Here is a 26,823-nt window from a genome sequence, read left to right as displayed (position 1 = left end):
TTTATTATTATTATTATTATTATTATTATTGAAATAAAAACGGTGGACAATGACTTCTGACGACTGTGACACGTATAGGAATTTTGTCCGATATTGCGTAAGTGTTTAGCTGTGTGTGGTTGTTGTTTCCCCCTACCAAACAAATAAACAATGGACTCATCAATTATTTTTTTTCCCCCGTTTGTGTGTACATTCTTTTCTTCCCACAGCTCGATGTTAACTTGTAATGTTCCGACTCGAAGCGTTGCTTAATTATCTGCAGACACAATACAATTCAATCTGATGCCTCTGCTACGCACTTTTTATAGATGACACATTTTTTTTAGTTTCGGTATTCGAAATACTTGTCATATATATATTTTTTTGAGGATCAGGGCTTGGATATCCATGCCTAAAATAGTGAGATTCCCGTGGACCCTCGAAGAAGCTCTTAGACGTGTTTCCGTGAAATCGAGTCACTATCTGTATAAGTAGTAGGCCTGTATTTCCATAATTCCCCTTGCCAGATTTTACTGCGAATCATTTATTCTAGATGCATACTTCCAATTAGAAAAAGTATCCAAATGGCGTGTTGAACTCAGACCCTGTCATCAAAAACCGTTTTAGAAAGTTGTTGCACTGTCTTTCGTGAGGCCAACAAAAGAAGTTTCACATTTCCAAGTGCAATATTCGCTGAGATATTTAAATTCAAAAACGGAGAAAAGTGGGATAGGACAGCATAAACGAGGGAAAGTCGTTCTTTATCTTACGCTGTTCTTTCCCATCTTTTCTCCGATTTTGGAATTCGAATATCTCAGCGAATATTGCATTTGGAAGCGTGGAGCTTTTTTTACTGGCCCCAGGCGAGACAGAGGCAACAACATTCTAATTAAGTTTTTGAGGGCAGGATGACCGTATAAAAAGTTAATTTTTATAATTTTATTAACCTATACCCCCTTTACCACACATGTCATTATGTTAATAACTCCCCTTACCACAAATACTGTACAGAAATAACGACTTCTCAGGGTGATTCTAAATTCATGAGATAACCCTCAAGAAGTGATAGAAGACTCCTAAGCAAGCATTTTTCGTCATAGAATGTGCGGTCGAATCACAATAGCAAAGGTTGCAGAGGGTATTCTTGGAAAGTGCACGGCAGCACTTCAACAGATTCAAATATCATATTTTTCCTCCGGATTTGCTGCGATATGTGCTATCAACCATTCGAGAGTGTATATGCACCTCCAGATTGGAGTAAAGTTTATTTTTTATTGGTGCGAGGACCATCAAAATTACGATGCGCCAAACAATGATCAAGCGGTACAATGACTTGTGGTAGAATTTGCGTTACCCAAGTTGCACCATGAGAAGGCTTACCACATTACAATACCTTGCACCCCTCGAATGGGTGATTGCGCTTATTGCAGTAAATCCGTCAGAAAAATATGATGTTTCGTGGAGCACTCTCTAAAAACACTCTCTACCGCCTTTGCTATACTGATTGAACCCCGAACGATCAAATTTTGATCAAAAATGCATGTTTAATTGTCTCATATTACAAGTTAAAGCTTTTCCCATGAATCTAGAAGCACCTTGTATAGTGTATTTAATGAACTGCGATGTAGCTGAAATTAATTATAATAGCTTACTTAATTCAATAAAACCAACTGAAGCAGAATTTTTTTCCCTTTCAACTCTCTAATATTGTTCTAAGAAATGTTCCTCGAGATGGTCATTTTCGTGGCAGGATTCTCAGATAACAACCCGATTTTAGAGATCAAGAGGATAAGGATTGGGGGAAAATAACAGTTATTGCTGGTGTGTAAATATACAGTATAGTATACCTCTTGGATGTATTCTTTGGACATTAGTGTGTTTGAAGGCTCAGAACTGAAAGTACTGTACTTTTTTCCTCCCCGAAGATGAAATTGATGTCAACGGGACGCTGCTGTCGCGTGTGCAGTGTCAACACTCGCAGCCGCCAGTAACAGTTTGTGTTGACGGGTCCGAGAAGAAGTCAACAGATGTTACCAATACGTTGACGCCATCTCTACCTTCTCTCTCATCCTCCCTTTTTTCCTTATTCTTTACTTATCATTTCTTGGAAAAGTAATAATTCTATTCTATAGCAGTTTCATCCGTGTTGTTTTGCCTTGTTCTCTCTCTCTCTCTTTCAGTTGGCCTTAAAATCGCAACCAATTTTGGTATTCGTGCATTCATCACGTGACAAGTTGTGAATGGTTAAGAGAATTATTATCTTGATTCACAACTTGCCAATTATATAAGATGAGAAATATTCTCATCTAGAGAAAATTTATCTTTTCATAAGTGCTCAGTCGAATTGGTCAAGAAAACTTTGGTCTAGTTAAGTATTTTCGCTCAGTTGAATTGATAAAGAAACGCAGAGAATTGGTCATTTCATGGGTGTTCAGTCGAATTTGTCAAGAGAATTATCATCTAGAGAATTGATCTTTTCACTGATGATATTTTAGTGGCGATTAGTATTATAATTCATGTACAGGGTGGTGGGAAAAAGTCCGTAGAAACAAAAAATTCATAAAAACCGGGAAAGTAACCGAAATAGAAAACGGTTTGCAGGGTTAGCATCGCTAGGTCATGGGAATTTTTTTTGAAAGGAAAAAAATAACTCAAAAAACAGCCGATAGATGGTGCATACGAGTCAAAGAAAGGTTACGCAAATAACTAACAGAATGCCTCCAAATCGTTTATTACAGCATTATGTGTTCCTCGTGACCACCATCCAGCAGAGGATAACACATTGCAGGCGAGTCACAAATTCAGCAACGGGAGAGTGCGGCAGGTCCACATACACTGTTTACAACGGCGAACTGATTGTGGATTAGGAACGCAAGTTCTCATAATCGTCTCATTTGCATATTTCCACCGAAGTCGCTCGTACCAGCGCCACCTATCGGCTGTTTTTTCCTCGTCTTTAAAAAATTCCCGTGACCTAGCGATGCTAACTCTGTAAACCGTTTTTTATTTCGGTTATTTTTCTGGTTTTTATTCATTTTTAAAGTATCTGCAGACTTTTTGCCCACCCTGTATTTCCTATGACTTGATAGTATCCACGCAAGACTTTAATTCCAATAATTAAATTCTCCCCATGCCATGAAATGTTTTCATTTCATGAGGATTTACATGGAAGACCGTCCGATTCTTTTATTCCGAATTATCCACTCTATCGACAACCTCTCCCCCCAATTTAAGGATCATGTTTCAACAGCGTGCAAAAATATTAAGATAGCCTTCGACCCTGATTGTTACGCGCGACTCTATCGGGCCTCTATGAACGTCGCCATCTTGGAAGGAACCTATTTCCTCCTCCTTGACATTTAGACCCTATAATAGAACTATATAATACATTAAGTTTTTATTCTGGCCCCGTGCTGCCTGTCATTTTTAAGGAAGCAGCTGTGGCTTCGAACATCTGCCTTCGCGCATCAGGCAGCCGCCAAAGGAGATTTTCTTTTCACACTTATCATTGCATTTAACCCCTTAAAAGACGAGAGAGAGAGGAGAAAATAATTTATTGATATTTTTTTTCTATTCTTTGAATTTAGAATAATTTTAAAAACAAAATTTTTATGTGAACGGTGGTTATGCTTATAAGTGTAGTTTCGATTCGAAAATCATCTATAACTGGGGTGCACAGCCTTTTCAGCCCGTGCCGTATGTCTGCCTTTCGCGGTGCCAGAAACTTATACATAAAGAGTGACTGTATTATTACCCGTATTATACGGGACATCCCCGCAATTTTGGCCGTCCCCACATTTTCCATATATTGTCCCGTTTTTTATCGTATTTTCAACGAAGCTGAGTTGAATTTTTTAAATCAAAAAGTAAGATTATTTTCATGATTTATAAATAATATTGAGATAATTATGAATTTCATTATTAATTATAGTCAAGTAAATACATACTGTATTCATCTTATATACAGGGTGCATAGGTAACACGGGGTATGGCATTTTACTGGCGTAGAGGTATACTTTCAATTGGAAAACTTATTCCAAATAACGTGTGTAGTATAGGCATATGTCATTCATGTTTCAAGGGGTTGTATAGTTATTAAAATACAAACATTAATTTTTTTATACCGTCCCCGTGTGCCTAAAAACCCAATTATAGAGTTGTTGCCCTGTCCCTCCTGATGGCAACTAAAAACATTCCACGCTTCTGAGTGCAATATTCGCTGAGATGTTCGAATTCGAAAAACGGAGGAAAGTTGAGAGAAAACAGCATTAAATGCGGGGAAAACGGGTTTATCGGTATTTAACACTGTTCTGGAAAAGTGGAATAATGTAGCGGCCAAGATCAACAATTATAATTATAAATTATTAAAATTTGGAAAACTATTTCGTAACCGATGATAAAAAATTTTAATTATTGATGATTATTATCCTATGTGAACGTTTATGATTAAGTTGCAATTTCTAGTCCGTTTAGGGATCCGGGATAGATTAATTGGACAATTCGAACTTTTTTCCAGTGACTTTGGACTTCGAATTAACCAAGTTCGACTGGACATAGAAATGAGGATCGTTATAATGGATTCATACTCAAAATCTGGAACTACGTGCATACAGTCGATCCCGCTTATAACGTTCCCGCTTAGTACAACTAATTTTCATGAATTTTACTTTTCCTATATTGATAATATTAACTTCTCCCGCACATACAGCGTTTAAATTTTTTGCTATTCCCGCTTACAACGTTCGGAAAATTAACAACAGAATTTTTCTTCCCTTGAAATCAGCATACTTTTTTGCTTTTTTTTTCATGTAAAGAAACGAAAATGGTGATCATGTGTGTGCTAGCGTTGAACATTTCTTTCTTGTTCTCTCATTTTGTCCAACAATAGTGTGCAGTGCATAAACTGCCCTTACCACTGTTTAAATACACAAGGTTAATCGAAGTTATGTCTCGGAATAGGAAGCCTGTTAGATAAGAACTAGAAAAAGTTCTCAGAAGAGATTACATTTTCTTCCATTGCGGTCTTATTCAAATTTGCCATATTAAATCGATTCCAAAAAATGAATCTTCTCACAGTGGTGTTATAGACCAGTGGTGCGCAAAGCGTGGGTCGCGTCGATTAACTATGGGGATCGCAAGAGATTCTCCAAAATAGAAATTACCAAATAAGAAATTCATTTTTATTTAAAAATATGTCAAAACTGAAGAATGCCTTTATTCGGCAGAGCTAATTACCATGTATCAGACAGAGCTAATTACCATGTGCAAACAAAAGAAAGTGGGAAATGACGTGTGAATGCTTACTCTACCCACGTTACTTTATGCAAGTTATTTCCCTAAAATGTTTTGTAACGTGTGTTTCAATAGGGCATTATTGAAACACGCGGGTTGTGGCAAAACTTAGACAGCAAAACAAAGTATCCAAACAGCTGATTAAAAAAAACGAAATTTTGTACATTCGTGCTTCTGGCGAGCGCATGTGGTGGACGATATCAAGTTAGTACTTTTGCAGGGTGACTTAGTGAGAAAATCACCCGATTTCAAAATTGTATGTTTCTTAAAAATTAGAAATACAAAATAGAATGGCAAGTGATATGTCAATATACGGAGGGAAATGTATCTACGTTTTATGAACAATTTTTTTAATGGTGTATTTCAAGTGTACAATCATTTTGAAATCGGATGATTCTTTCGTAAACACCCTGTATACGAAAATCAAGTTCCATACACCTCGCTACGCTTCCATCTTGCATAAGGGACACTAAGCACATCAAAAACCAAAGTAAACATTTATGATATGAAAAAAAAATTGGATATCTGGAAGTCAGTATCGCTAATGAAAATCGAAACAAGCGTTCCGAAAATAGCTTTTGGGACAGCACGTTTACTAGCAAAAAATAGGGAAGTCTCGGAAAACCGGGACATATGGTCAGCCTATGTATATGGGGGTCACGCTTCGAAAAGTGTGCGCACCACTGTTATAGACGACTGCATATATAAAGGAATGAACGGCGGTCTTTCGCATCCACTTCTAAATTCATTGATACAAAATCAAACTGCAAAAGAGTGACATGGACACAAAATGTAAGCAATTATACAAATTTTCAGATGCCAGCATCAAGTAGCATTTAAAAGTGACTTCTTCAGATAAGAAAAATCGGATTTCCCTACTTCTTCGAATCTATTTCTTCACAGAACTGCCAATACGATGCTTTCATGATGTTTGAAAAGAAAATTCGGAAAATAAAGTAGTAAACGCATTAGATTTTTTGGCGAACTCGGAGCAAGTTGAAAAGAAAAGCTCTAAGTTTAGAGGAAAAAATTAAGATTCTTAAATTTGTAGATGATAATAACCACGAGTCACCTCCAGTTGCAACGTTTGCAAAAACAATGAAAGGACCGGAAAATTTTCGATGTTTTTTGCGGCAAGGCAAGGAAATGTGCCACATGTGTGATATTATCCAGATTTTAACGGAAACTTGACTGTTATAGTTTGTTATAAGCTAGAGCCCGGATTATATGCACTAAAAAAGTGCCAAAATATGCACTAAAAAAGTGCCAAATATATACACTCAAAAATGCAAAAATATGCACGTATATCCAAAAAGTGCACTTAAAATGTCAAAATATGCACGTATACCCAAAAAGTGCACTTAAAATGCCAAAATATGCACTTAAAATGCCAAAATATGCACTTATATTCAAAGATATTCATTAAACACCCCAGAATATGCACTAGAAATCTTTAAAAGTCAAAAATTCCGATATATGTGCAAAAAATGAGAAAATATGCATTAAAAAAAATCTCCATCCACAAAAAAAAGAAAAAAAAAGCGGACGTGTTTTTAAAATTCATCTTTTCTATTTCTTAGTGCATATGTATTCATTCACAAAAAAATATCCCCTCATATACAGTCAAACCTCGTTAGTGCGTCACCCGGTTAACACGTCACTCTGCTTACCGGGCCACTTTTTGGAAGACCCAATTGTCCTCAGGCAGGAATTGGCACAGCTATGGCTTACTCCGTTTAACGAGTCACTCCGCTTACCAAATCATATTTTTGTTCTCCCAAGAGTGACTCATTAACGAGGTTTGGCTGTATATAGGCCTATATATCGCATATGCAAATAACTTCTACATATTTTTTAATTTCCACTTTGTTGTAGCTGCCCAATAAACAAAATACCAGTAACAAAAGAATTTCGATACTATTTCTAAAAAAAATTTACACTTTGACAATATCTCTAGAACTAGCCTTACAATAAAACGGTTAATATTCGTAAAATACATTTATAAATATGTATTAATTCATTAAATTTCACCTGCGGGGGAAAAAAAACCGATGTTATGAAAATACTGTGAACAATATTTATTTGAAAAATTATAAAAAAACAAAGTGAGCTTATTAAAACCGTCAAAAATATGCACTTATCCTGAAAATTCTATAATTTTATGCATTAATGCTAAAAAAAGGCCAAAATATACAAATGCATATAATCCGGGCTCTAGTTATATAACAAATAATTACTTTTCTTATTAAATCTCTATATGCAACTTTGTTAATAAATTAAAAAGGACATAAAAAAAAGCTTTGGTTGGTGTAAAGCTATGGCTTATAATATTCTTATAGGCATTTCCAGCTTAAAACGTTTTCCCGCTTATAACGTTTTTAGCAGCGGTTTCTCGAAAAACATTATAAGCGGGATGGACTGTATATAATCATTATAGTATGGAAAATTAACAGAAAAGAAGTAACATCTCGGCACGTTTCATCACAAGACTTTGAGGATCCAGATGACGCGGATCTTCCAGAGGAAGTTCAGAATGGCAAGGCGGGTAAAAAAAAAAAATGGTTTCCGGATCATCGAGAGAAAATGACGAGGGGGAAAGGAACATCAACAGATTTCAGGGGCCCCCACAGTCACCTACGGAAGGTATATATATATAAAGTATATATACTTTAGAATAATTTTCTTTCTTTTTTTCATGCACATCATCTTCCCCCCCCCCCCCCAACGAGGGTTGCTGCCCCCTTATTTCCTTCAAGATAAGACCGTCCTCCTATTGCGTACGTGTTAGTGCGGGTTCAGCAAGAAAACTCGCGACCGCCTTCGGATCACGAAAGGATGTTGTCGGGAAGCACGGGTTGCGGCTTCCTTTTTTTTTTTTTCTGTTTTGTGAAAGCTTTTAAAAGGCCCACGGAGGAGGACGCGAGCCCGTACGCACGCCAGCTGTCGGCCCGACACGCGCTGCGCTCGCGTCGTCAGATCTCGCCACCATCTTTTGACACCACTTATTTTTTTTCATCTTCTTCGACTTCCTTCCGCCATCTCGTATTTTCTCTTATATATGTAGCGTGTGTGTACTTTTTACCCTCTTCTCTCTCTCTAATAGTCTTTTTTATTAGATGTTCTTTTTTTTTTTTTTGCCCCCCTGAAAGTCGTTTCTTTCTGAAGAGAACCCCCCCCCCCCGAAAAGTCCGATTTGCAGTACGTGAAGTTACAGGATATTCGTTTCCGATCTACCTTATCCGGTTCATTTGCGTGGTGTACATGCCCAAACCTGAAGTGCGGCTGATTCTCAACGGGGCCGGTCATTTCACGAATTGGCCAAGAGTTTTGGTCAAAGTCTGAATTGCGGAAATGATTCGGACTTTGGCCGGTTATTTCACGAATTGGCAGGAGATCCCAGGCCAAAGCTCGATGGCAACGATGGTTCAGTGTAAGACAAATCCAATTTTTTTTTTAATCGCCAACGTTTGATGCATGTCTATACATAGCATCTACATTAAATTAGCTCCATGTGACGAGAGGAAAAAAAGTGAACATTTTAAAGAAAACGGGGATAAAACTAATTTCATAAAACATATGGTTTTTGTACCAAATTTTAGAGAAAAGATTATTACCGCATCGTGACTGGGGTTTGATGTGTGGCCTAAACTAACGGGGACATAACTATCAGAAACAAATACGCCAACTTGACGATGATCCCAAATCGTGTCTTTTGCTATCGGACTTCGGCGAGGGATCACCGCCCTCTGATCACCGACGATTGAGCTCACCCAGCCGTCAAATATACATCATATGTATATACAGGCGCTTGTAGAGAGTCAATTAGGCCTCATAGGCATACAACGACGAGCATTCTACTCATTCACCGGCCACTTCACGAACTGATGGTCAAAAATGTTCTACAGCCTTTCAACTCTGATATATCTCATCTCCAAATATATTTTTTCAAACATCCATAAACAGGGCCGTTATTTCAACTTTTTCGAGGATGGGGGGGGGGGGCCAAAGCACATGTACTCAATGTATGTATATATATATATATATACCATTTTTAGTGTATTTTCAAAAGCCATGGGGTGGGGACAAATAACCGGCCTGCCTATAAATATAAAATTGTGTGCGTGTGCGTGCGTGCGTGCGTTTGTTTTCTTTATACAAATTTACAATTTTGTATCTATCGTCACCAAATTTTACATATATACCAACCGAAACCCAACTTGAACGATAGGTTACTTTATAAGTTTGTCAGAGCTGGGAAAATGCCAAAAATGGGCAAAAACACTGCCGGGTAACAATGGTTCTTGGTACTCAACAATCACTTTCGGAATGTTTACTTTGGTTACCGTGGTTCTTAAACCATGTATATGCCTTTACCATAGTTTGCCACTTTTTCAATCCTTACAGTAATTGAAAAAACCCGGGCAGAGCCGGGTATTATAGCTAGTTTGCTGTATAATCAATATAGGTCCCCCACCTTCCCGAAAAAATTCCTGGCTTAGAGATCGACCTTATATTTTTTCCACCAGAAAATCATCCTGGCTTAGGGACCCCCCCCTCTCTGAAGAATTTCCAAGTTCCACGTACAAGGTTAAGGAAAAGGGCTAAATCATCAAGTTAATTAATTGAACTAATGAAGGATGACCTAGTAATTTCCTAAGGCTGCTTTTTAAAGTCAAAATCTCAAAAAAGTTTGCGTTTTCAACATCAGAGAAAACACGTGTATGTTTCATACTGATCGCTGGTGTTTTGCCCTAAATTTCGTGCAGTGATCCAACAACAAGCAGATGGCCTTCGGTGGAAATCGATGGATGGATGGCTCAGGTGGGGTCTGCCTGGTAGAGCAAAAAAAAAAAAAAGAGCAGCAGGCTGTATGGGGCCCCCGTCTCAGCTGCTGGCCACGAGCACTCGCTCATCCAACCAAGTTACAGCTGCAGTCCATGAGTATGACGGCCTCGCTTTTTCGCCCTCTGATCACCGACGATTGAGCTCACCCAGCCGTCAAATATACATCATATGTATATACAGGCGCTTGTAGGGAGTCAATTAGGCCTCATAGGTATACAACGACGAGCATTCTGCTCATTCATTCCCCCACTCATAGCGTAGGCGCTATATACGGTATACCGTATGCACCAATTATATGGATATGATGATTGATGATAATAGAAAATACAGTCAACACCGCGCTTATAGGATGTGAAAGAAATAGAGAGAAAAAACACCGAAATCCCTTTGAAAATTTTTTTATTAGTACAGGGTGCCCCATAAAAATACATAGAAATTGATGGAATTGGTATGTTTGAATTCTCACGAAGCAGAGGCGCGTTTATGGTTTTGACGCCCTTCTTCCATTTTAGTCTAATTTTCTTGACTATTCTTTCCTCGAATTTGCCACCTTGTGCTATAGTCCACTTGCCCCTCCCCCTCCCCCTGCAAATATATCTTGTCTCTAAGTCCTCTTTTAGTCATTCGCATGCTTTCACGCCGTTTTGCTCACACATGTTTGCACACTTTTGGTAACTGGCATACTTACATTCCTCTAAGTAACTGTTTTGGTCGCTCACAGACATGGTTCCTTACAGTCCCGTAACTCAGCTGAGGAAACCGGAGCACTGACCCGGGGCCTCAAGCCGAACGGGGGCCTCACAAAAAAATTTACACTTGTTTTGCATAACAAAAATCTTCTCAACGGGCCCCAATAAATGCCCGTCTGCCCCGGCATTCCGAGAAAGCACGCACGCTACGGCCCTGGTTCCTTGTTTTATAGGTCACTCAATTTGATCATTCACACGGTTACACACGCTCCAGGTCATTCTTTTGGTTGCTCACTGACAGGCAGGACTCTTCGCTTTATTGGTCAATCATTTGCACGTTTACACGAGCTCTAGATCAGTGTTTCTTAACCTTTTTTTGCCCGTGGCCCCCTTTGAACCATATTTTTTTCTCGTGGCCCCCCCCATCCCGTCTTACCCAGAGTTTACGACCCTCATCTAGAAGCAAGATCCTTTATACGTATTGAATTGATTTTTTCAGTGAATTTATACTGAACGAAAATCTTGCAAATAAGATTGGCCTCCAGACCACTGGCCTAGAATTTATTGAGCTCCCCGCTAGTCCGAGTTCTATTCAGGGCCGTCTCAACATCATGGGCCCCCTAGGCAAAGTGATGCTATGGTAGTCTCATAGTTAGCTGGAAATAAGCAACCTACATATTTCCTATTTATTTTCAAAATTTATTGTACTATACAAAATATCATAAGGTAGGATCAACTTATGGACATGAGACCTCCGGGCATGACCCCTCACAAGAGTGGGACTGACAGAACTGCAGTGAAACCACTGCTCTAGATCACTCTTTCGGGGTCATTCACATGTTTACAAACTCTGTAGGTAACTCACTGACTTACTCCCTTACTGTCTCGCAGAGGAAGTTTTATTTAGGGTTATACAAGTTTTACCGCCCTTCTCTCATTCTACTAATTTTCTTGGTCACTCATTACTCAAATTTGCTCCTGCCGTCCTGGGCTACAGCCTGCTAGCTCCCCCTCCCGCCCCCCACAAATATGACACTGTCACAAAGGGGATTTTTTTATGCAGAAAAAAAATCAGTTCAAACTTGTTTGTTCAGTTGTTTTGTTGATAGAAGGCCCTGCATGGAATCAAATCATACAATTTTGAACCTGAACCTTTCTTCAATCTCATCGGTGCCCAAAACGTTCGTAAAGCACCAGCGGATGAATGATCCGTGGATGAATTAAAACAACTTCGCCAATAGTGCCATATCCACCAATGTCAACATCACAATGAAATCATTATGCAAGAGCTAGTAACGGGAAAATTCATAAACGAGTGGTAATCGTACACCCTATACTACTACTTAACCATACACGCCCCTCGTATATATTCCACTGCGGAATTTCTGACGAATTGGTACATGTCGGAATGTGAGTTCTCAGTGTGCATGTGTGACCCTAACGTATTTATGTTGTCATTGTAAGTCTGCCTGCTCTCTGCGGCAAGACTTTTTCGAATGGGAGAAACTGTACACCCCCCTGCATTTTATAGGACTTTGATTTACATATTTCCAGGGATTTGCTTTCATTAAGCGCTTTCTATCGGCAAAAATTCGAACTATTTTTTCTGTATGTCAAAAAACATTCACCTTCCTGAGAATAATTTTGTTCGCAAGCCGCATTCAAAAATATGCAGATTCCTTCAAATTTTTTTTTTTTTGGATTTATTAAAATATTTATTTATTTATGGGGCACCCCCTGTATTACACATAAATACTGGATTCATTCATCTTAGAATCGATTGTACATAATATTTGCTTAGACGAAACGTCCGAATGTCTGAAATTCCGGCATTTGCATTTTTCGGTAATAAATTAATGCACGTGCGCGTGTTATTGCGTGCTTGGATATTACTTATAAATTCATCATGTGCGTCAGACATACCTTTTACTAACGTGCTTAGGAAATTTTTTTTTCATTTTTTAAAACTGATGGAATTCTAATCAAAACGGCTGCATATACAGGATGAACGCTGAACTCCCCCCATGGCCACAAATTACTGCCAACCATTGATCCTGGAGACTTAATTTCAATTAGATTAAGTACCTAAATTCACATGTAGACTCCGAATGAGTGATCGAATGAGTGAGAAATTGAATGACTTTATGAGTGAACCACCATCACCAAACATACTCCCGCTCTGTCTCCATGGGCTACAAAAATAGGCTACATATAAGATGGGTTACCCCAACGGGTGTGCGTATGTTGGAAGAACCGGCCGATGTAAAGGCCCGGAGATATGAGTGTAACCGGTAATAGGTTAGTGAGAAATTAAGCGAGCCAGTGACCGTGTGAGTGGATTAATGAATGAGTAACTGTATGTGTGGGTAAGTGATTGAGTTAGTGATAGTAACAGTGACCAGCTCACCTGCTCACTCACTTGCTCATTTGCTAACATGCACGCTCACTAACTCCCTGACTCATTTGATGATTCACTCGCTCACTATGTCACTTTATCGATGTTGTTTGTCGGTGAATTGTGTGGCGATGAATTTTCCCGCCGGTAAGTTTTCTTTTCGGTGAATTATTGCCATTGAATAACAATGTCCACGGGTAAATTTTCCAGAGGCGAATTAATGGCGATGAATTTTCAAGTGGCAAATTGTCGGCGATGAATTTTCAAGAGACAAATTGTTGGCGATGAATTTCCCAGCGGTCAATTGTAAGCGATGAATTTCCCAGCTGCCAATTGTTAGCGATGAATTTTCCGGGTCTAAATTGTTGGCGATGAGTTTTCCAGCTCTGAATTGCTGGCGAAGAATTTCCCAGCTCTGAATTGCTGGCGAAGAATTTTCCAGCCCTGAATTTTTGACGATGAATTTTCTAGCGGCCAATTGTTGTCGGCAAATTTTCAGCATATGGAATTCAACTGGATGAAAACACGTGGAAAAAAAATCCTTGGGATAGTCCCATGTATCTATCCCAAGTCAGAGAAAAAAATTTCTTTATAGAACTTATGGGACTTGACCAGAGAGAAACCTCATGATAGACCGCTAAATTTAATGATCTCACTATTTTCAAATCGAATGGATAAAACATATTTCTACTTTCAGACTTGAAAAAAAATTTGAAATGAAATCTTTTTACGACCGACTTCTCGTAACACGACCAGTGCCGTCTAAACGCATGGGCCCACCCGAGCACGACCCGGGGGCCTCAAGAGAAGAGGGGCCTTACAAAAAATAGGCTACATAATACTTACTGGCTAGATAGGGCCTCAGTAAAATTACTTGACCCGGGGGGCCCATGATGCTGTTAAGACGGCCCTGAACACGACTCGGCAAATTATCAATAAAATCGAACCTTTCCTTGAGATAATATTAATTGTTATTCGGAGAAACTTGTTTTTGCTGGCGTTTATGTTAATTTCAATGAGGAAAAAGAACGGAAACGGGAATTTGCTCTTTGCTATATTATAGCAAAACGTGAGAAAAACCATGTAGTAACTCACGTAAGTTAAGTGTTCACATTGACCTCCTGGCGCGGCAAGAACATCGTTGACTTGCAAAAAATAAATAAAATAACCACCGTGCGATCCCCCGTTAAGATTAATTACATTAACCTATCACTGACTCGATTCCCTGAGACGCTTTTTTCCCTCTGTGTGCGGAATTGCCGCTCTAATTGTGAATTGTATGCAGAATCTATTACTCGTCGATTTACTGCTTGCGAAAGTCTGGTTTATTACCTGCCGAAATTACCATGGCAGTTTCGAAAGAATTGCTTTGAGTTATGGAATTCGTTAGTTTGCTCGGCATCATCGCTGCTATACTTATCTCATAGGCATATTGGTACTATACTATACTAATAGGCGTGTTGAGACCGCTTGTTGTAAAAGTGTTCAACCTTTATTAGGAGGAGAGAGACAATTTATTATATAGGAGAGGAGAGACAGACAGGAATTCGTGTCATATTCTAACGTCAAAACGTCATAATGGAATACGAATCACATCCATGTATTGCTTTTTTTTATGAAAATAAATTTCAAAACAAATTGAAATTTTTTTTTCAAACTATCAAATTGACTAAACTGTTTTCTAAGATTAATTTCATCAAATTATTGATCAATTATAGCATAGTTTCCCAAGGTTTCCTTATTGTTCCATCGTCCCCCCTCTTTCAAAAAATTTCTCTTCTCATCGCCCCCAACTCAAGCAACCCATAGGACATACTACACAAAATCCAAAGCTTCTACTCCCCCTTCCCTCCCGGGACCATTACATTGCCCTCCAGGGAGCGATATTACCCACTTTGGGAAACAATGAATTTATAGCATTCTCAAAAAATTGAAACTTGAATATTTCATTTTTTATTTTAAACTTGAACATTTTTATATATTTGTTTCATTTATTCTATTTTTATTTATTTTTTTGCGTTTAAAAATACTGTACATTAATATTTTATCAGCCACCTCGTTGGACATTTTGCCTGTTGTGGCGTTGTATTTGTATTTGTCGAAATTAATCATAACTTTTATTAATTTTGCTTGAAGAAAGTACTATTTTTATAATAGAGAAATTTATGATTAAATAAAAATGTAAGATGACATTTTTGATTATTTCTTTTAAATGCATCCAATGCGTCATATTTATTATGATGTTATAGTTATCTACAAATAATACTGGTAACAATTGTCATTAAACTTACTTTTTTTATTAAGCCTCATAGAATAAAATACGATGTTATATTAATTTGTATATACCTATAATGTTTTTTATTTCCACTTTTTCAAGAAAATGAATCTCCCAATAAAGGAAAAACTTCTTTTTTTTTCACAGAAGAAACTAAACATGTTATTGGCCATGGTTTATGACCACCGCCTTGAAAGTGTATAATAGACAGTTTATACGAAACCTGTGGGGCTTCCAAACACCCCTGTAGATGCTGAGGGAAGCCCGTCTAGTGAAACTCACGCTGTGACTCAATAAGTGCCGGGGAAGAAAAAAAACTAATAATAATAATATTTCTCGCTGACTCAAAAGTTTCTGGGTGGTAAATCTCGTAACCCATTAAATCACGGCGTCTACAATCCGCAAAGTATGGATGGAGGATATGTCTACGATAGGCGGAGGCGCGAATACCAAGTTCCGAACCGACAACAGAATATACTGTGTTATAGACAGAAGAAGAAAAAAAGTGACTATACAAATAATTATCTTGATCCTATGGAAACCCACCAATGATTATTAGAAAGAAAGAAACCGAAACTTGGGTGTTCTCGATTCTGGTTCTATTGCCAATTATCTCGGGACATTTTATGAAACAGCCGGGACCGCCAAAATTACGAGAATGTCCGGTAAGAAAAGGCGCACGTGGTCATGCCGTATGGCGGACATGAGTTAATCGGACTCACGAGAGAGTAATTCTGATGATTATTGGCGAGAAAATTCAGTTCGCGACGGGGCTGTTTCATATTAGTACGTGCATCCATATCAACGAAAATGTTCGTCAGCTGAATCCGCATTCGTCAGCCGAGGCAGAAAAATTACGAAGAGAATCTTCATTATCTGAAAAATTGGTAAGACGAGGCGTTCGTTACCCGAAGCGTCACTGCATTTGCCAATTTCCATCGCGTGTATAACTTTTGGAAAACATTGTACAGCGCTTATATAATCTCCCCGACGGATAACTGGACACCCATCGCTGCTCCCTATACCACAAGAAAATGTATTTCATATATATACGTCTCGCTCGTCTCGACCTCATCATTTTTTTTTTTGTCTATATTCTTGCGACCCGTGACACGTTGGACACTGATGGTTCATTGCCTAGCTGGGTCATTGAAAAGAGGCTACTTACTACTATTGTCCATCATGATTCACTATGTATTCCTTCAAAGTTAATTAGGCAGGGGTCTCACCGGAAAAGAACACACACAATCCCTTCCTTTTCACTGGTATTGTCTACTAACTCGACGATGATATTGTTCTTTCAACAAACAACAACAATAATAATAATAAACGAGAAATACCCGTGCTTTGTTTTTAGGAAAATATGACCGTTTGTTTTTGTTGTATACGGAAATATCCTTGCACACGCGATTCGGATGTGTGTGTGTGAATTTTAAAGACTGCAATTGCTAGTGAAAAATCAATGGAATTTTCCCTGCGGAAAAACTTTCTGTTGGAAATTTAAGTTGATTTCTCCAGTGAATTTAATTGAAGCCTATGTTGTGTAATTTCTGTTGGTTGATATACGGAAGCTCTTTTTGACGTGAATCGCCTGACGATACTGGGAGCATTCGCAGCAAAAAGTTGCGTGACGAAATTCTTTAAATGCTCGTATCTAAAGAAGCACCTAACGCAAGTCTAAAGCAATGATATCTTCAGATGCACATTGCAAAGGTGCACCCAATGATATCACTCCGGTTTCAATATCTCTTCCCGTCTGGGCAAAAGGCTCGCGGCCCTGATTCGTAACAAATTGTTTTCCGATATATCTCTCCGCATTTCACAACGAAAATAGACGACATTAATATCGTTTGTTAGCTATTCCAAAGAAAGCCGATGATAATTACATGATTTCATTATATCAGTGCCTAACACGCTATTCAAGGCTCTAAAAACGCATTTACATCAGAACTTGCGGCCGCGTCCGTGACACAGCGTACCCCAATTCTTTCATGTTAAGATACGTAACGAAAAAAAGAAAATTAATTCTACAAAAAATAATTTTAGTAAATTGAGATAGATAGTGTCTTTCAGTGTAGGATACATGATAAAATATTAAAAACATGATGAGGCTGATAAAATTGAAAGCGTGAAATTAACGTGATAGAATTTCATGATGTTGAAGGCCTGAAATTTTAAATTAATCCGATTTGAAGAGTGATTAAATATTGGATTCAAAAGTATTAAAAGTTAATATAGATTGAAAGCACGCTAAAACAGATGAAATCGAAAAAATTCATAAAACATACAAAACTTTGTAATTTTAAAAAAGTAGTAAAAATTTAAACTTGATAAAAGTTAAAGTTAATAAAACTGAAATGGTGATAACACAGATAAAATTTTTATGAACTTAATGAGTGATAAAAGTAATAATTTTGTTAAAATTATTAGCATAAAATTAACGTGATAAACTTTCGTGAAATTGAAAGATTCAAATTAACACGATAAAATTGATAATATTCGAAGCGTGATAAAACAAATAAAGCATGGTGAAACCAGTAAAATTGAAAGCGTGATGAAACAGACAAAATTTGAAAAATTGAAAGAATGATAAAACATAAAATTAATAAAATCAAAAGCGTGATAAAACAAAGTTGTGTGAATTGAAAGCGTGATAAAACAGATAAAATTTAAAAAATTAACAGAGCGATAACATTCATGATTGAAAGCGGAATAAACCTAAAAGCAAGATAAAAAATTGAAAGCGTGATAAAACCAAAAGTGCGATAAGATTCACAAAATCAAAACCGTAATAAAAATTAAAGCATGATAAAATTGAGAACATGAAATGAACGTGATAAAATTAAAAGCATGAAATCAATATGCCACAATTGGGAACGTGAAATAAACATCATAAAATTAAAAAATGTGTAACCAACACCATTGAACTGAAGGTGTGAAAAAAAATGAGAAAAAAAATCGATATCGAAATTAACATGATAAAAAAAAATTATCATCAAAAATTTTTTATTTATCTTTTTTTATGATAAAAAATGCTGAAAGAAAATATATTTATTGTCCTGATATGTGAACCATTATAATGTTAAATATATATCAAATTTGGCATGTATACCAAACAGGATACTACTTGAAGGATAGGCTACTTTAAAATTTCGTCAGAGTTGGGAAAGCGCCGAAATAGGCAAAAAAACTGTCCGGCAGCAATGGTTCTTGGAACTCAACCATCACTTTTGGAATGTTTACTTTGGTTACCGTGGTTCCCAAACAATGTGTTTCAGAAATGTTTATTCCTTCGCAATGGTTTCTAGCTTCTTAATCGATCCCAGTATAGGAGATAATTCGGGCAGTACCGGGTATTTTTACTAGTCTATATATACATAAAATTGATTTTCTGTCTGTGTGTGTGTATGTATGTTCTCTATACCAGTGGTTCTCACCCTTTGGAAGCTCGCGGCCCGGTAAATCTCTTTTGCGTAAGTGAAATTAATGGCAAAATGAAACCGCGAATCAATCACGGCCCGGTGTGACTAGTGTTAGGGCCCGGTACTGGGCCGCTGCCCGGCGGTTGAAAGACACTGCTCTATACGAATCTACAATTTTAGATCGATCGTCGCTAAATTTTGCATATATACCACACAGGGCCCAGATTGAACGATAGGCTACTTTAAAAGTTTCTCAGAGTTGGGCAAATGCCCGAAATGAGCAAAAAAAACTGTCGGGAAACAATGGTTACTGGGCCTCAATAGTCACTTTCGGAATGTTTACTTTGGTTGCTGTCGTTTCCTAGCAATGCGTTCCAGACATGCATATGCCTTTACAATGGTTTGTCACTTCTTTAATGCTACCAGTATTATGCATAATAGTTTATTTCTTTATAATGGTTTGTCATTCTTTCAATCCTCCCAGTAATTGACGGAAACCTGAATTATAGCTACTGTTGAATAAAAGCAATCGATGTTACCGAAACGAACGCACCTAAATTACAATATCAAAAACTGCTTTCCAGAAATTCACATATTATTGCAATAAAATGAGCATAATTTGAAAAACGGACCTGATTTCCGTATTGGCAATTGGAACATTTAATCCACAGCCCCAAAATCTCGGGGCCCCCTAAATTGAAATGAATCAGAGTGGAAACTCCTCTGACTGACACTTCCCTTTAACGGACGGTCCCGTAGAATAGGACTTTATTATGCATTTCACTCCCCGTTAGCGGACACTCTCGATAGCGGACAGCAAAATCATTCAAACTCTTAATTTCTTTACCAAACTGTAAGTTATTAATTTTTGGTCATAAACCGAGAATTTGTCATATTCAACTAAGATTGTGTTCAATCTCAAGCTTGTATTTGGTAAATATGATAAACCGTCAATTAATTCCTTTTTAACTGAACGTAATCCAGGACGGTGAATCCGAAGGGTAATCTTGTTTCTGAATACGTGTGAAAAAAAACCAAACACTACAAGACTGATAAATGTTGTTATACATGTTTTTATTCTTTTTACACTTACTTTAATTTACTTTTTATTGCAAAATACTTGTAATGCACGCATCACTTGCACGGGTTAAAATAACTAATTCGTTTAATGAGAAGAGAAGAAAGGTTATTCATATATATTTTTTCCCATATTTATCAGACTTTCCTACTTTATTTGTGAAAATTATACATAATCGCCGGTTAAAAGATAAATGTCGCGAAATTTAATCAAACTTTCTTTATTGAGACGATTGCTGATTACGCAGAACCACCGGTGTGCCACTTTTATAGAGAGTAGCATATACATTTTATCATTGAAATGTATGGGAAGCGATTGCGAACGAAGCCAAACATGGTTCCACTGCATATCGTACTTCCCCGTTAATGAACAAAATTTTTGGTCCCACGAGTGTCCTTTATCGAGAGGTCCTACAGTATATATTCACTGACTAGCCAAACATCTTTGACGTTACTTTTTGGAGGACGCTCAATTTCTGGCACCCTTCAAGATAAATTCAGACCCTGAATCGAGATAATGAAATTTACATTTGCATTGTCGCTAACAGAAAAGATGCTGATTCCAAACAAACATCAATCACTAACTAAATCGGTTTCTTTCAACTTCTCATATCCAATCTTATGCATGAGGCTAAGTACGTACTAAAAAATGGTGCGGCCGGCCGTTATAGCGAAAACGTTGTGTGTGTTCTACACAATTCGGAATCTCAACGCCAACTTGTAATTTGGAGCGTTTTAACAGCTACTTTTTCTTTCTCCTCCTCTTCTAATATTCACGCTGTCCGCTTTCGGTAAAAAAAATAAAACCCGATTACACACACACCGTGTCATTGTAACCAGTTCTTAAACTAATTACAAGGCGCTGTAAAGGGAAAAGAAAAAAACATGTATATCATCTCTGGAAAAGGTACTTTGAGCTCTTTGTGGTGCAAACCATGGTGCCGAGAGAGAGACGATACTGCCATGGTGGTTGGTAAATAAGTTGTACCCCCTCTGAACATCTTTATTAGCTAGCTGTCACTAAGCTCTTCTCTTTTCGCTGGTATTCGTGACTTGCAGGCAAAGCTAAGAGGAATTTCAGAAATACAATCATCTTATCCATTTTATCCACTGGATTTACCGTGGCTACAATCACTTCTTAAAAGTTAGCTATTGATGAAATACTGGACTGAGATTGAAGTTGTAGGTCCGCCGCTGAATGTACAGAAGCCATGAAGATTGTCGATATTCAAGGGCAGAGGGCAAGCTTGATCATTTTGTGGCCCGAAAACAATTTCGCTTTTCCTTTTATAATGTACATATATACGGGTGCATAGTAAACAGGGATTAGTGTATTTTACTGGCGAACCGTTGATCTTAGAGGTATACATCTAGTTAGAAGTATCCAAATAACGTGTATAGCACTCAGATATGTCATTCGTGTTTCAAGGGAGGATGTATAGATATTAAAATAAGAAATTAACTTTTCATATACTACCCGTGTGCCCCAAAACCCAGTTACAAAGTTGTTACCCTATCTCTGTTGATGCCAGCAAAAAATCCCATGTTTCTACGAGTAATATTGACTGAGATATTCGAATTCGAAAAACGGAGGAAAGTTATGGAAAAACAGCTCAAATGCGGAAAAACAGTTTTATCCGCATTTTACACTGTTTTTCCCCAATTTCTTTAGGCACACGGGCCCCGGTATAAAAAGTTAATACTTTTTAAAAAACTATACAACCCCTTGAAATAATAATGACATATCTGAGTACTATACGTTATTTGGATACTTTTTCTAATTACATGTATACCTCTAGGATCAATGGTTTGCAGTAAAAGTGACGAGTGACCACCACAACTTTTACATCCACGGTTGTAGCGTCACTTGGTAAGACAATGTCATCCAGTAGGCACTGTCTTTGAGTATGAAAAGTATTTTAAGGGTTCTGGGAGGGGGGGTTGAAAGACGCTGGACTAGATCTAGACCCTTGTCACCCTCTACATCTTAGGAAACCATAAAAGCAGATATTGCAGACAGCAACAAAAAACTGACTTTTAATTTTTCTCTCATAACGGGTCATTTTGTCAAAACACCCAATCCCGGCACTACCTTCACAAAAACATACCTCTCGCAGAGTAAACCGCAGCGATTCTTTTGTCATTAATTATGTCGTCACTTGCTAAAGACACGGAAAAATGTTTCCATCCTCATTTTTGGGACATGATGTCACAAACACGATGGTGACGGCGGCATTCCTTCGGGGTACAGATGAGCTATTCGGGCTTCCTTTTTTAATACTATTATATGGTACTATCGAAACGACGCAAAACGGTTACTAGGTTCGGCGAAATAGCACTCGTTGTGTGTCTATGAAAAAGAAAATGTTAAAGGAATTCTCATTCTTTTTTTATTATTATTTTCTTAAATAAAGGCATGATGGAGCCCTTGGCAAAGTCGATGTGTGTGGTGGCTGTTCGTCACTTCTTTTTTCTTGTTCTTCTCTTGAGATTTTGCCGACGACGAAATTTATTTTCAGGTCTTTTTTTCCTTTACCTTTTTTTTTGGTGGGTTTCCCGCCCCATGATCGGGTGAGGCCCAACACAACGCCTCTGATGATTTTTTTTTTTTTTCCAATGCTCCAAGCAATGGACACGATCCCACACAGTTTGTCCTTTTACTAGTAAAGACCACCCTGTAGTTATTTGTCAGGGGAAACACGACCTTATACCTTATTCGATATACTTCGTCACTTGCATAGCAGTAATAATAATAGAAGGGTGTTGCGGTGTTGATAAGTATACTCAATTTTATTTTTTACCTTCTGTATTACAATAACATATTGATCTTATATAATTTTTTCTTTCCCCCTTGGAAATTTCCGAGTACGTATATACATATACTTGGAAAGATTCCGACTGGAATTCTTTAGCTCCATTGAATTCAAGCAATGAATCAAGGGGTAAAAGTGGTGTATATATAGGACAGAATCGGTTCTTTTAGCTGTCAAAACAGGTACTGGACAGTACAAGAAGAGATAACAATGGATACTATTTCTCACAATGCGTTAGATACGAATCTTTGGCAGTAGATCGATCTTTGTAGCCCCCCTCGTGGATATGGAAAATAGTTGGACAAGGGTCGGCGTTCCTTTCTGCTTCTATTCATTCGATGGACAGTTCCTGGAACTTGACCATCTGTACTTAAAAAAATCCCCTACGTTCGAAAAAATACCTACGCGAGTTGTATAAAATACCTAAGATTTTTTTTGTGAGGGATTACCATTTCTTTGTGAATTATCGAATTATCGACGTATTTTATATTTTTATCCTCTTAATATAGTGAGAGTTCCCAGGTTCTGAACCGGAACCACTAGTAGGGGATATTTCACTTTTAAGCACATTTAGAGTGTGAAAAAAAACGAACAACAGTAACATTAGGCTAGAGCTTCACCAGCTCTCTATACGATTATAGTATTTAGTAAAATAAATCAAATTTTATGTCATTAAAATGAATCACAGAAATATCATCTGAACCTGATTTCCGTATGGACGAATACGAGTGGTTCGCTTATTCAAAACATTCCAGCAATTTGGACACTGGGGGAGTGTCAACCCCCCCTCCCCTTCTTTAGAAGTTGGGCCCTGAGACCATACAGAAATTTAAATTTCCTCCCCCAATTTCATTTTCTTAAGACATTCAAATATAATCAATCAATTCAAATCAAATTACTTAATTTTTCATTTTTCAAAAAAAAAAACGGAATTTTTCTTCATCCTTCAATATAGTTTGCGTTCAGGACTTCATTAACCATAGATTGACCAATAAGTATATTATTATTTACTAGGATTATTATTATTACTCTATTCCAGTGATGGGCAAACGTGTTCCGGTAGAAAGGTATCAATACACACGACGCAATAAATATCTAGGCTGACCATATTTCGTCATAAAAATACGGGAAACAGAAAATCGGGATCCATACGGGATATCCTAAACTATCGCCAAAAAAAAAAAATGTCATATGCAAATTATGTGCCTACTTACAGCCAAGAAAAGTGACAAATGACAAAGGGTAAAGTTGTCAATTACAGCCATAAAAGTTGCCAATTACAGCCATAACAATTGTCAATGGCAAGTAAAGTTGCCAACTGTAGCTAAAATTGCTGAAAAATCGCCATTGGTGGGAAATAGGGAACTGAAAACTTATAATTCACCAAACAAAACGTATATGTTTGATAAATATGTGAGATGAATGTTTTTATGACAAGACAATTATGACTAAATCATGGAAAAAAAATCGTAATTCTTGATTTCAAAAGTTCTCTCAAATAAACCTCATTGAAAATAATAGAAAAAACGGAAAATTTTATGAAAAGGTTAGAACTTCCGAAATTGGTCAAACTATACACACACGTTTCTGGCCCACTAGAGACAGAAATATCGCATATCTGGCCAGCGGAATGAAAATTTTGAGCACCACTGCTCTATGCCATTAACTGAAAAATAAAGAGCAGACGTCCATAATTTTTGAGACCATAATTCAACGTATGGCCCGCGGACCACATTTGGCCCTCGGAGCTTTTTGTCGTGGCCCTCCGATCATTTTCAGAAAATTGTTGAAAACATTAAAAACGATTAATTCTGGAACCGATCAAAGAAATAATTCCGGAATAAATTGATGGGGAAACTCTGAATAAAAGAAATAATTAGAGAATTTTGTAAACAAATAATTTCAGAATTACCGAAATAAATTATTGGAGAATCATTTAAAGTGATTTTAGATTAACTTTACCAGTAATCCAAACTTTTTGCAGAATTAGTGAAAAATAATAATTTCAGAACTAGTCACGAAACTAATATTAATGAAAAAGTAATAATTTCAAAATAATTAAAATCTTCAATTATATTTTTGTTCCTGTTTAACCAACACCATCTATAGAAGAAGGCCTCGACACGAAGCTCGTGACGTCACTGAAGAAGGCCATCTCGCCTATAGCCATTGGATATAGCAGGCCGCCGCATGCGCCATCTTCATTCTTTCTTTGTGGTATATCCAATAGCTATAGTTGACATGGCCTTCTTCACTGACGTCACGAGCTTCGTGCGGAGGCCGTCTTTTATAAGTGATGTTGGTTTAACGCCGAGCCTCAATGGTCCCCTTCTATTAAGATGTCACTAAATTACATGAGTTGGTAGCCCGCGGGCAGGGGCGGGCTTAAGTATTTTGCGGCCTGGTGCGAAAACAGCTTTTTGGACGTCTAAAACGAAGTTTCGCAACCCCCCAGTGACTATGAACCCCCTGGTGCACGACATAGTCTCACATTTGTACCCAATAATGAATATCAAACTACTATTTCATGGTCATAAAAAAGCATTTGAGAAAGTCATTCGACAATAAATTTGAGTAATAGTGCCCGCTGCCCAGCGAAAAAATTTCAAGTGTGCCCCTAGGTACTTCAAGGTTGTGGGGTCGAGGACTGTCAGAACCGATTATCTACCCAGCAGGGCCACAACTACATAGTCTTTCAGCCTGGCAATCATGAATAATGCCTCCCTCGTGTAATTTTGAATAATTTTAAAAGAAGAATTTAGTGTCTTTATCTGGTCCATCGCCCGGAATACTAGATCTATCTTCATCCTTCTCTTGGCTTGGAGGGCGTGAGGGGGTTCTGTGGAAACTATAGGCCAGAAGGCTCGATGTCTGAATTTTAGAATTCTTGGACAGAATTTTAAGCTGTTTGCTTTGTTCAAAACGTTCAAGTCAAAATGTAATCAAAGTATTCTTCTCCCGTTTTGCGGCCCCTAAAATTTAGCGGTCCGGTACGCCAGCACCCTTCGCACCTGCCTTAGTCCGGCCCTGCCCGCGGGCTTCGTGGAAAGTTTCAATTTGGCCCACCGTGAATGAAAGGTTAAAGACCCCTGCCGCTCTACAAGTAACGACGTTATAGCCAAGGTTTCGTTATAACCGAGTTTTACCGTAATCAAATTTTTCTTCAACCTCCAAATGCGGTTTGCATGCAAAACTCCATTCGGAGTATGTAATAATAAGAAAAGAACCGTATCACCTGCTGCACGAAAAGGCGTGGTCGTGGCGCGTGTCTTGGCTCGTTTTTTTTATTTCTTCACCCCCCGAGTCGTGGTTTTATTTTTCCCCTCCCCGTTTAGTTTTTATTTTTTGCTGTTCCGTTGTCCCCCCCTCTCGGATGTTTGGCGAAGAGTTTCGGTTTCGTTGGCGAGCTGCGTGCCAGACGTCACTTCCAATGCAATGGATGAGAGAGAGTCTATTGCCGATCTATCCAGGTGTTCTTTAGTTGTCAGTGATCCGCGGGATAAACAAGATCTTCTTTCCATGTGTTTTTGCTCAAATAGGATCAAACCTATGCATTCGTTTTGGATAACAACAAGCTCTTTACTGTTTTTTTTATCCTCTCGGATTTCGTGTTTGTGTTGATAAAGTGATCTGTGATTGACAATATTACTAATTAACTGTAATTATAATTATTGGCGCGTTCTGATTTGAGAGCACGTGTTTGGAAATTGGATAAAACCATTCAAGATGAAATTTGGTAATTATATGTATTTTTTTTTTTTCAATTAAGTATAAAATTACTTAATAAGTCTTCAGTTAATTATCAATTTTACAATTTCTTATTTTCATATAAACAATAATGGCAATAAATTCATCAATAAACAATGTCTTATGACATTGATAATAAACTTATTTTAATTTCAAAAATACATGGATATTATTGGTTGTTGTGTTCTTTTTTTTATATATATAATTTTTATCTTTTATTTCTATAATACGCGTTCAGCTTTTACTTTTTTCGAATTTCACAACAGTTGCTTAAATATTTCTAATTATT

General features: G+C 37.6%; 1 protein-coding gene across 4 annotated transcripts in view; it reads left to right on the top strand.

Annotated features, from left to right (window-relative positions):
* Positions 1–26,823, top strand: part of stet (rhomboid serine protease stem cell tumor) — a 209,190-nt gene that overhangs the window by 141,409 nt on the left and 40,958 nt on the right. The window contains exon 1 of one of the 4 annotated variants that reach the window (XM_089244742.1): positions 26,211–26,523. The exons of the other annotated variants lie outside the window; for them this stretch is intronic. The gene's annotated coding sequence lies outside the window, so the exon portion shown is untranslated. Of the gene's footprint in view, positions 1–26,210; positions 26,524–26,823 lie in introns of those variants that run through there. 4 annotated transcript variants of the gene reach the window in all.

This window comes from Pholcus phalangioides, unplaced genomic scaffold (assembly GCF_987345545.1).
Source record: "Pholcus phalangioides strain wild (caught in Gottingen) unplaced genomic scaffold, Ppha-v1.0 ptg000015l_1, whole genome shotgun sequence".
In the NCBI taxonomy this organism is placed as follows: domain Eukaryota; kingdom Metazoa; phylum Arthropoda; class Arachnida; order Araneae; family Pholcidae; genus Pholcus; species Pholcus phalangioides.
The sequence above is the reverse complement of the archived record's forward strand: the minus strand, read 5'-3'. Positions and strand labels throughout refer to the sequence as shown.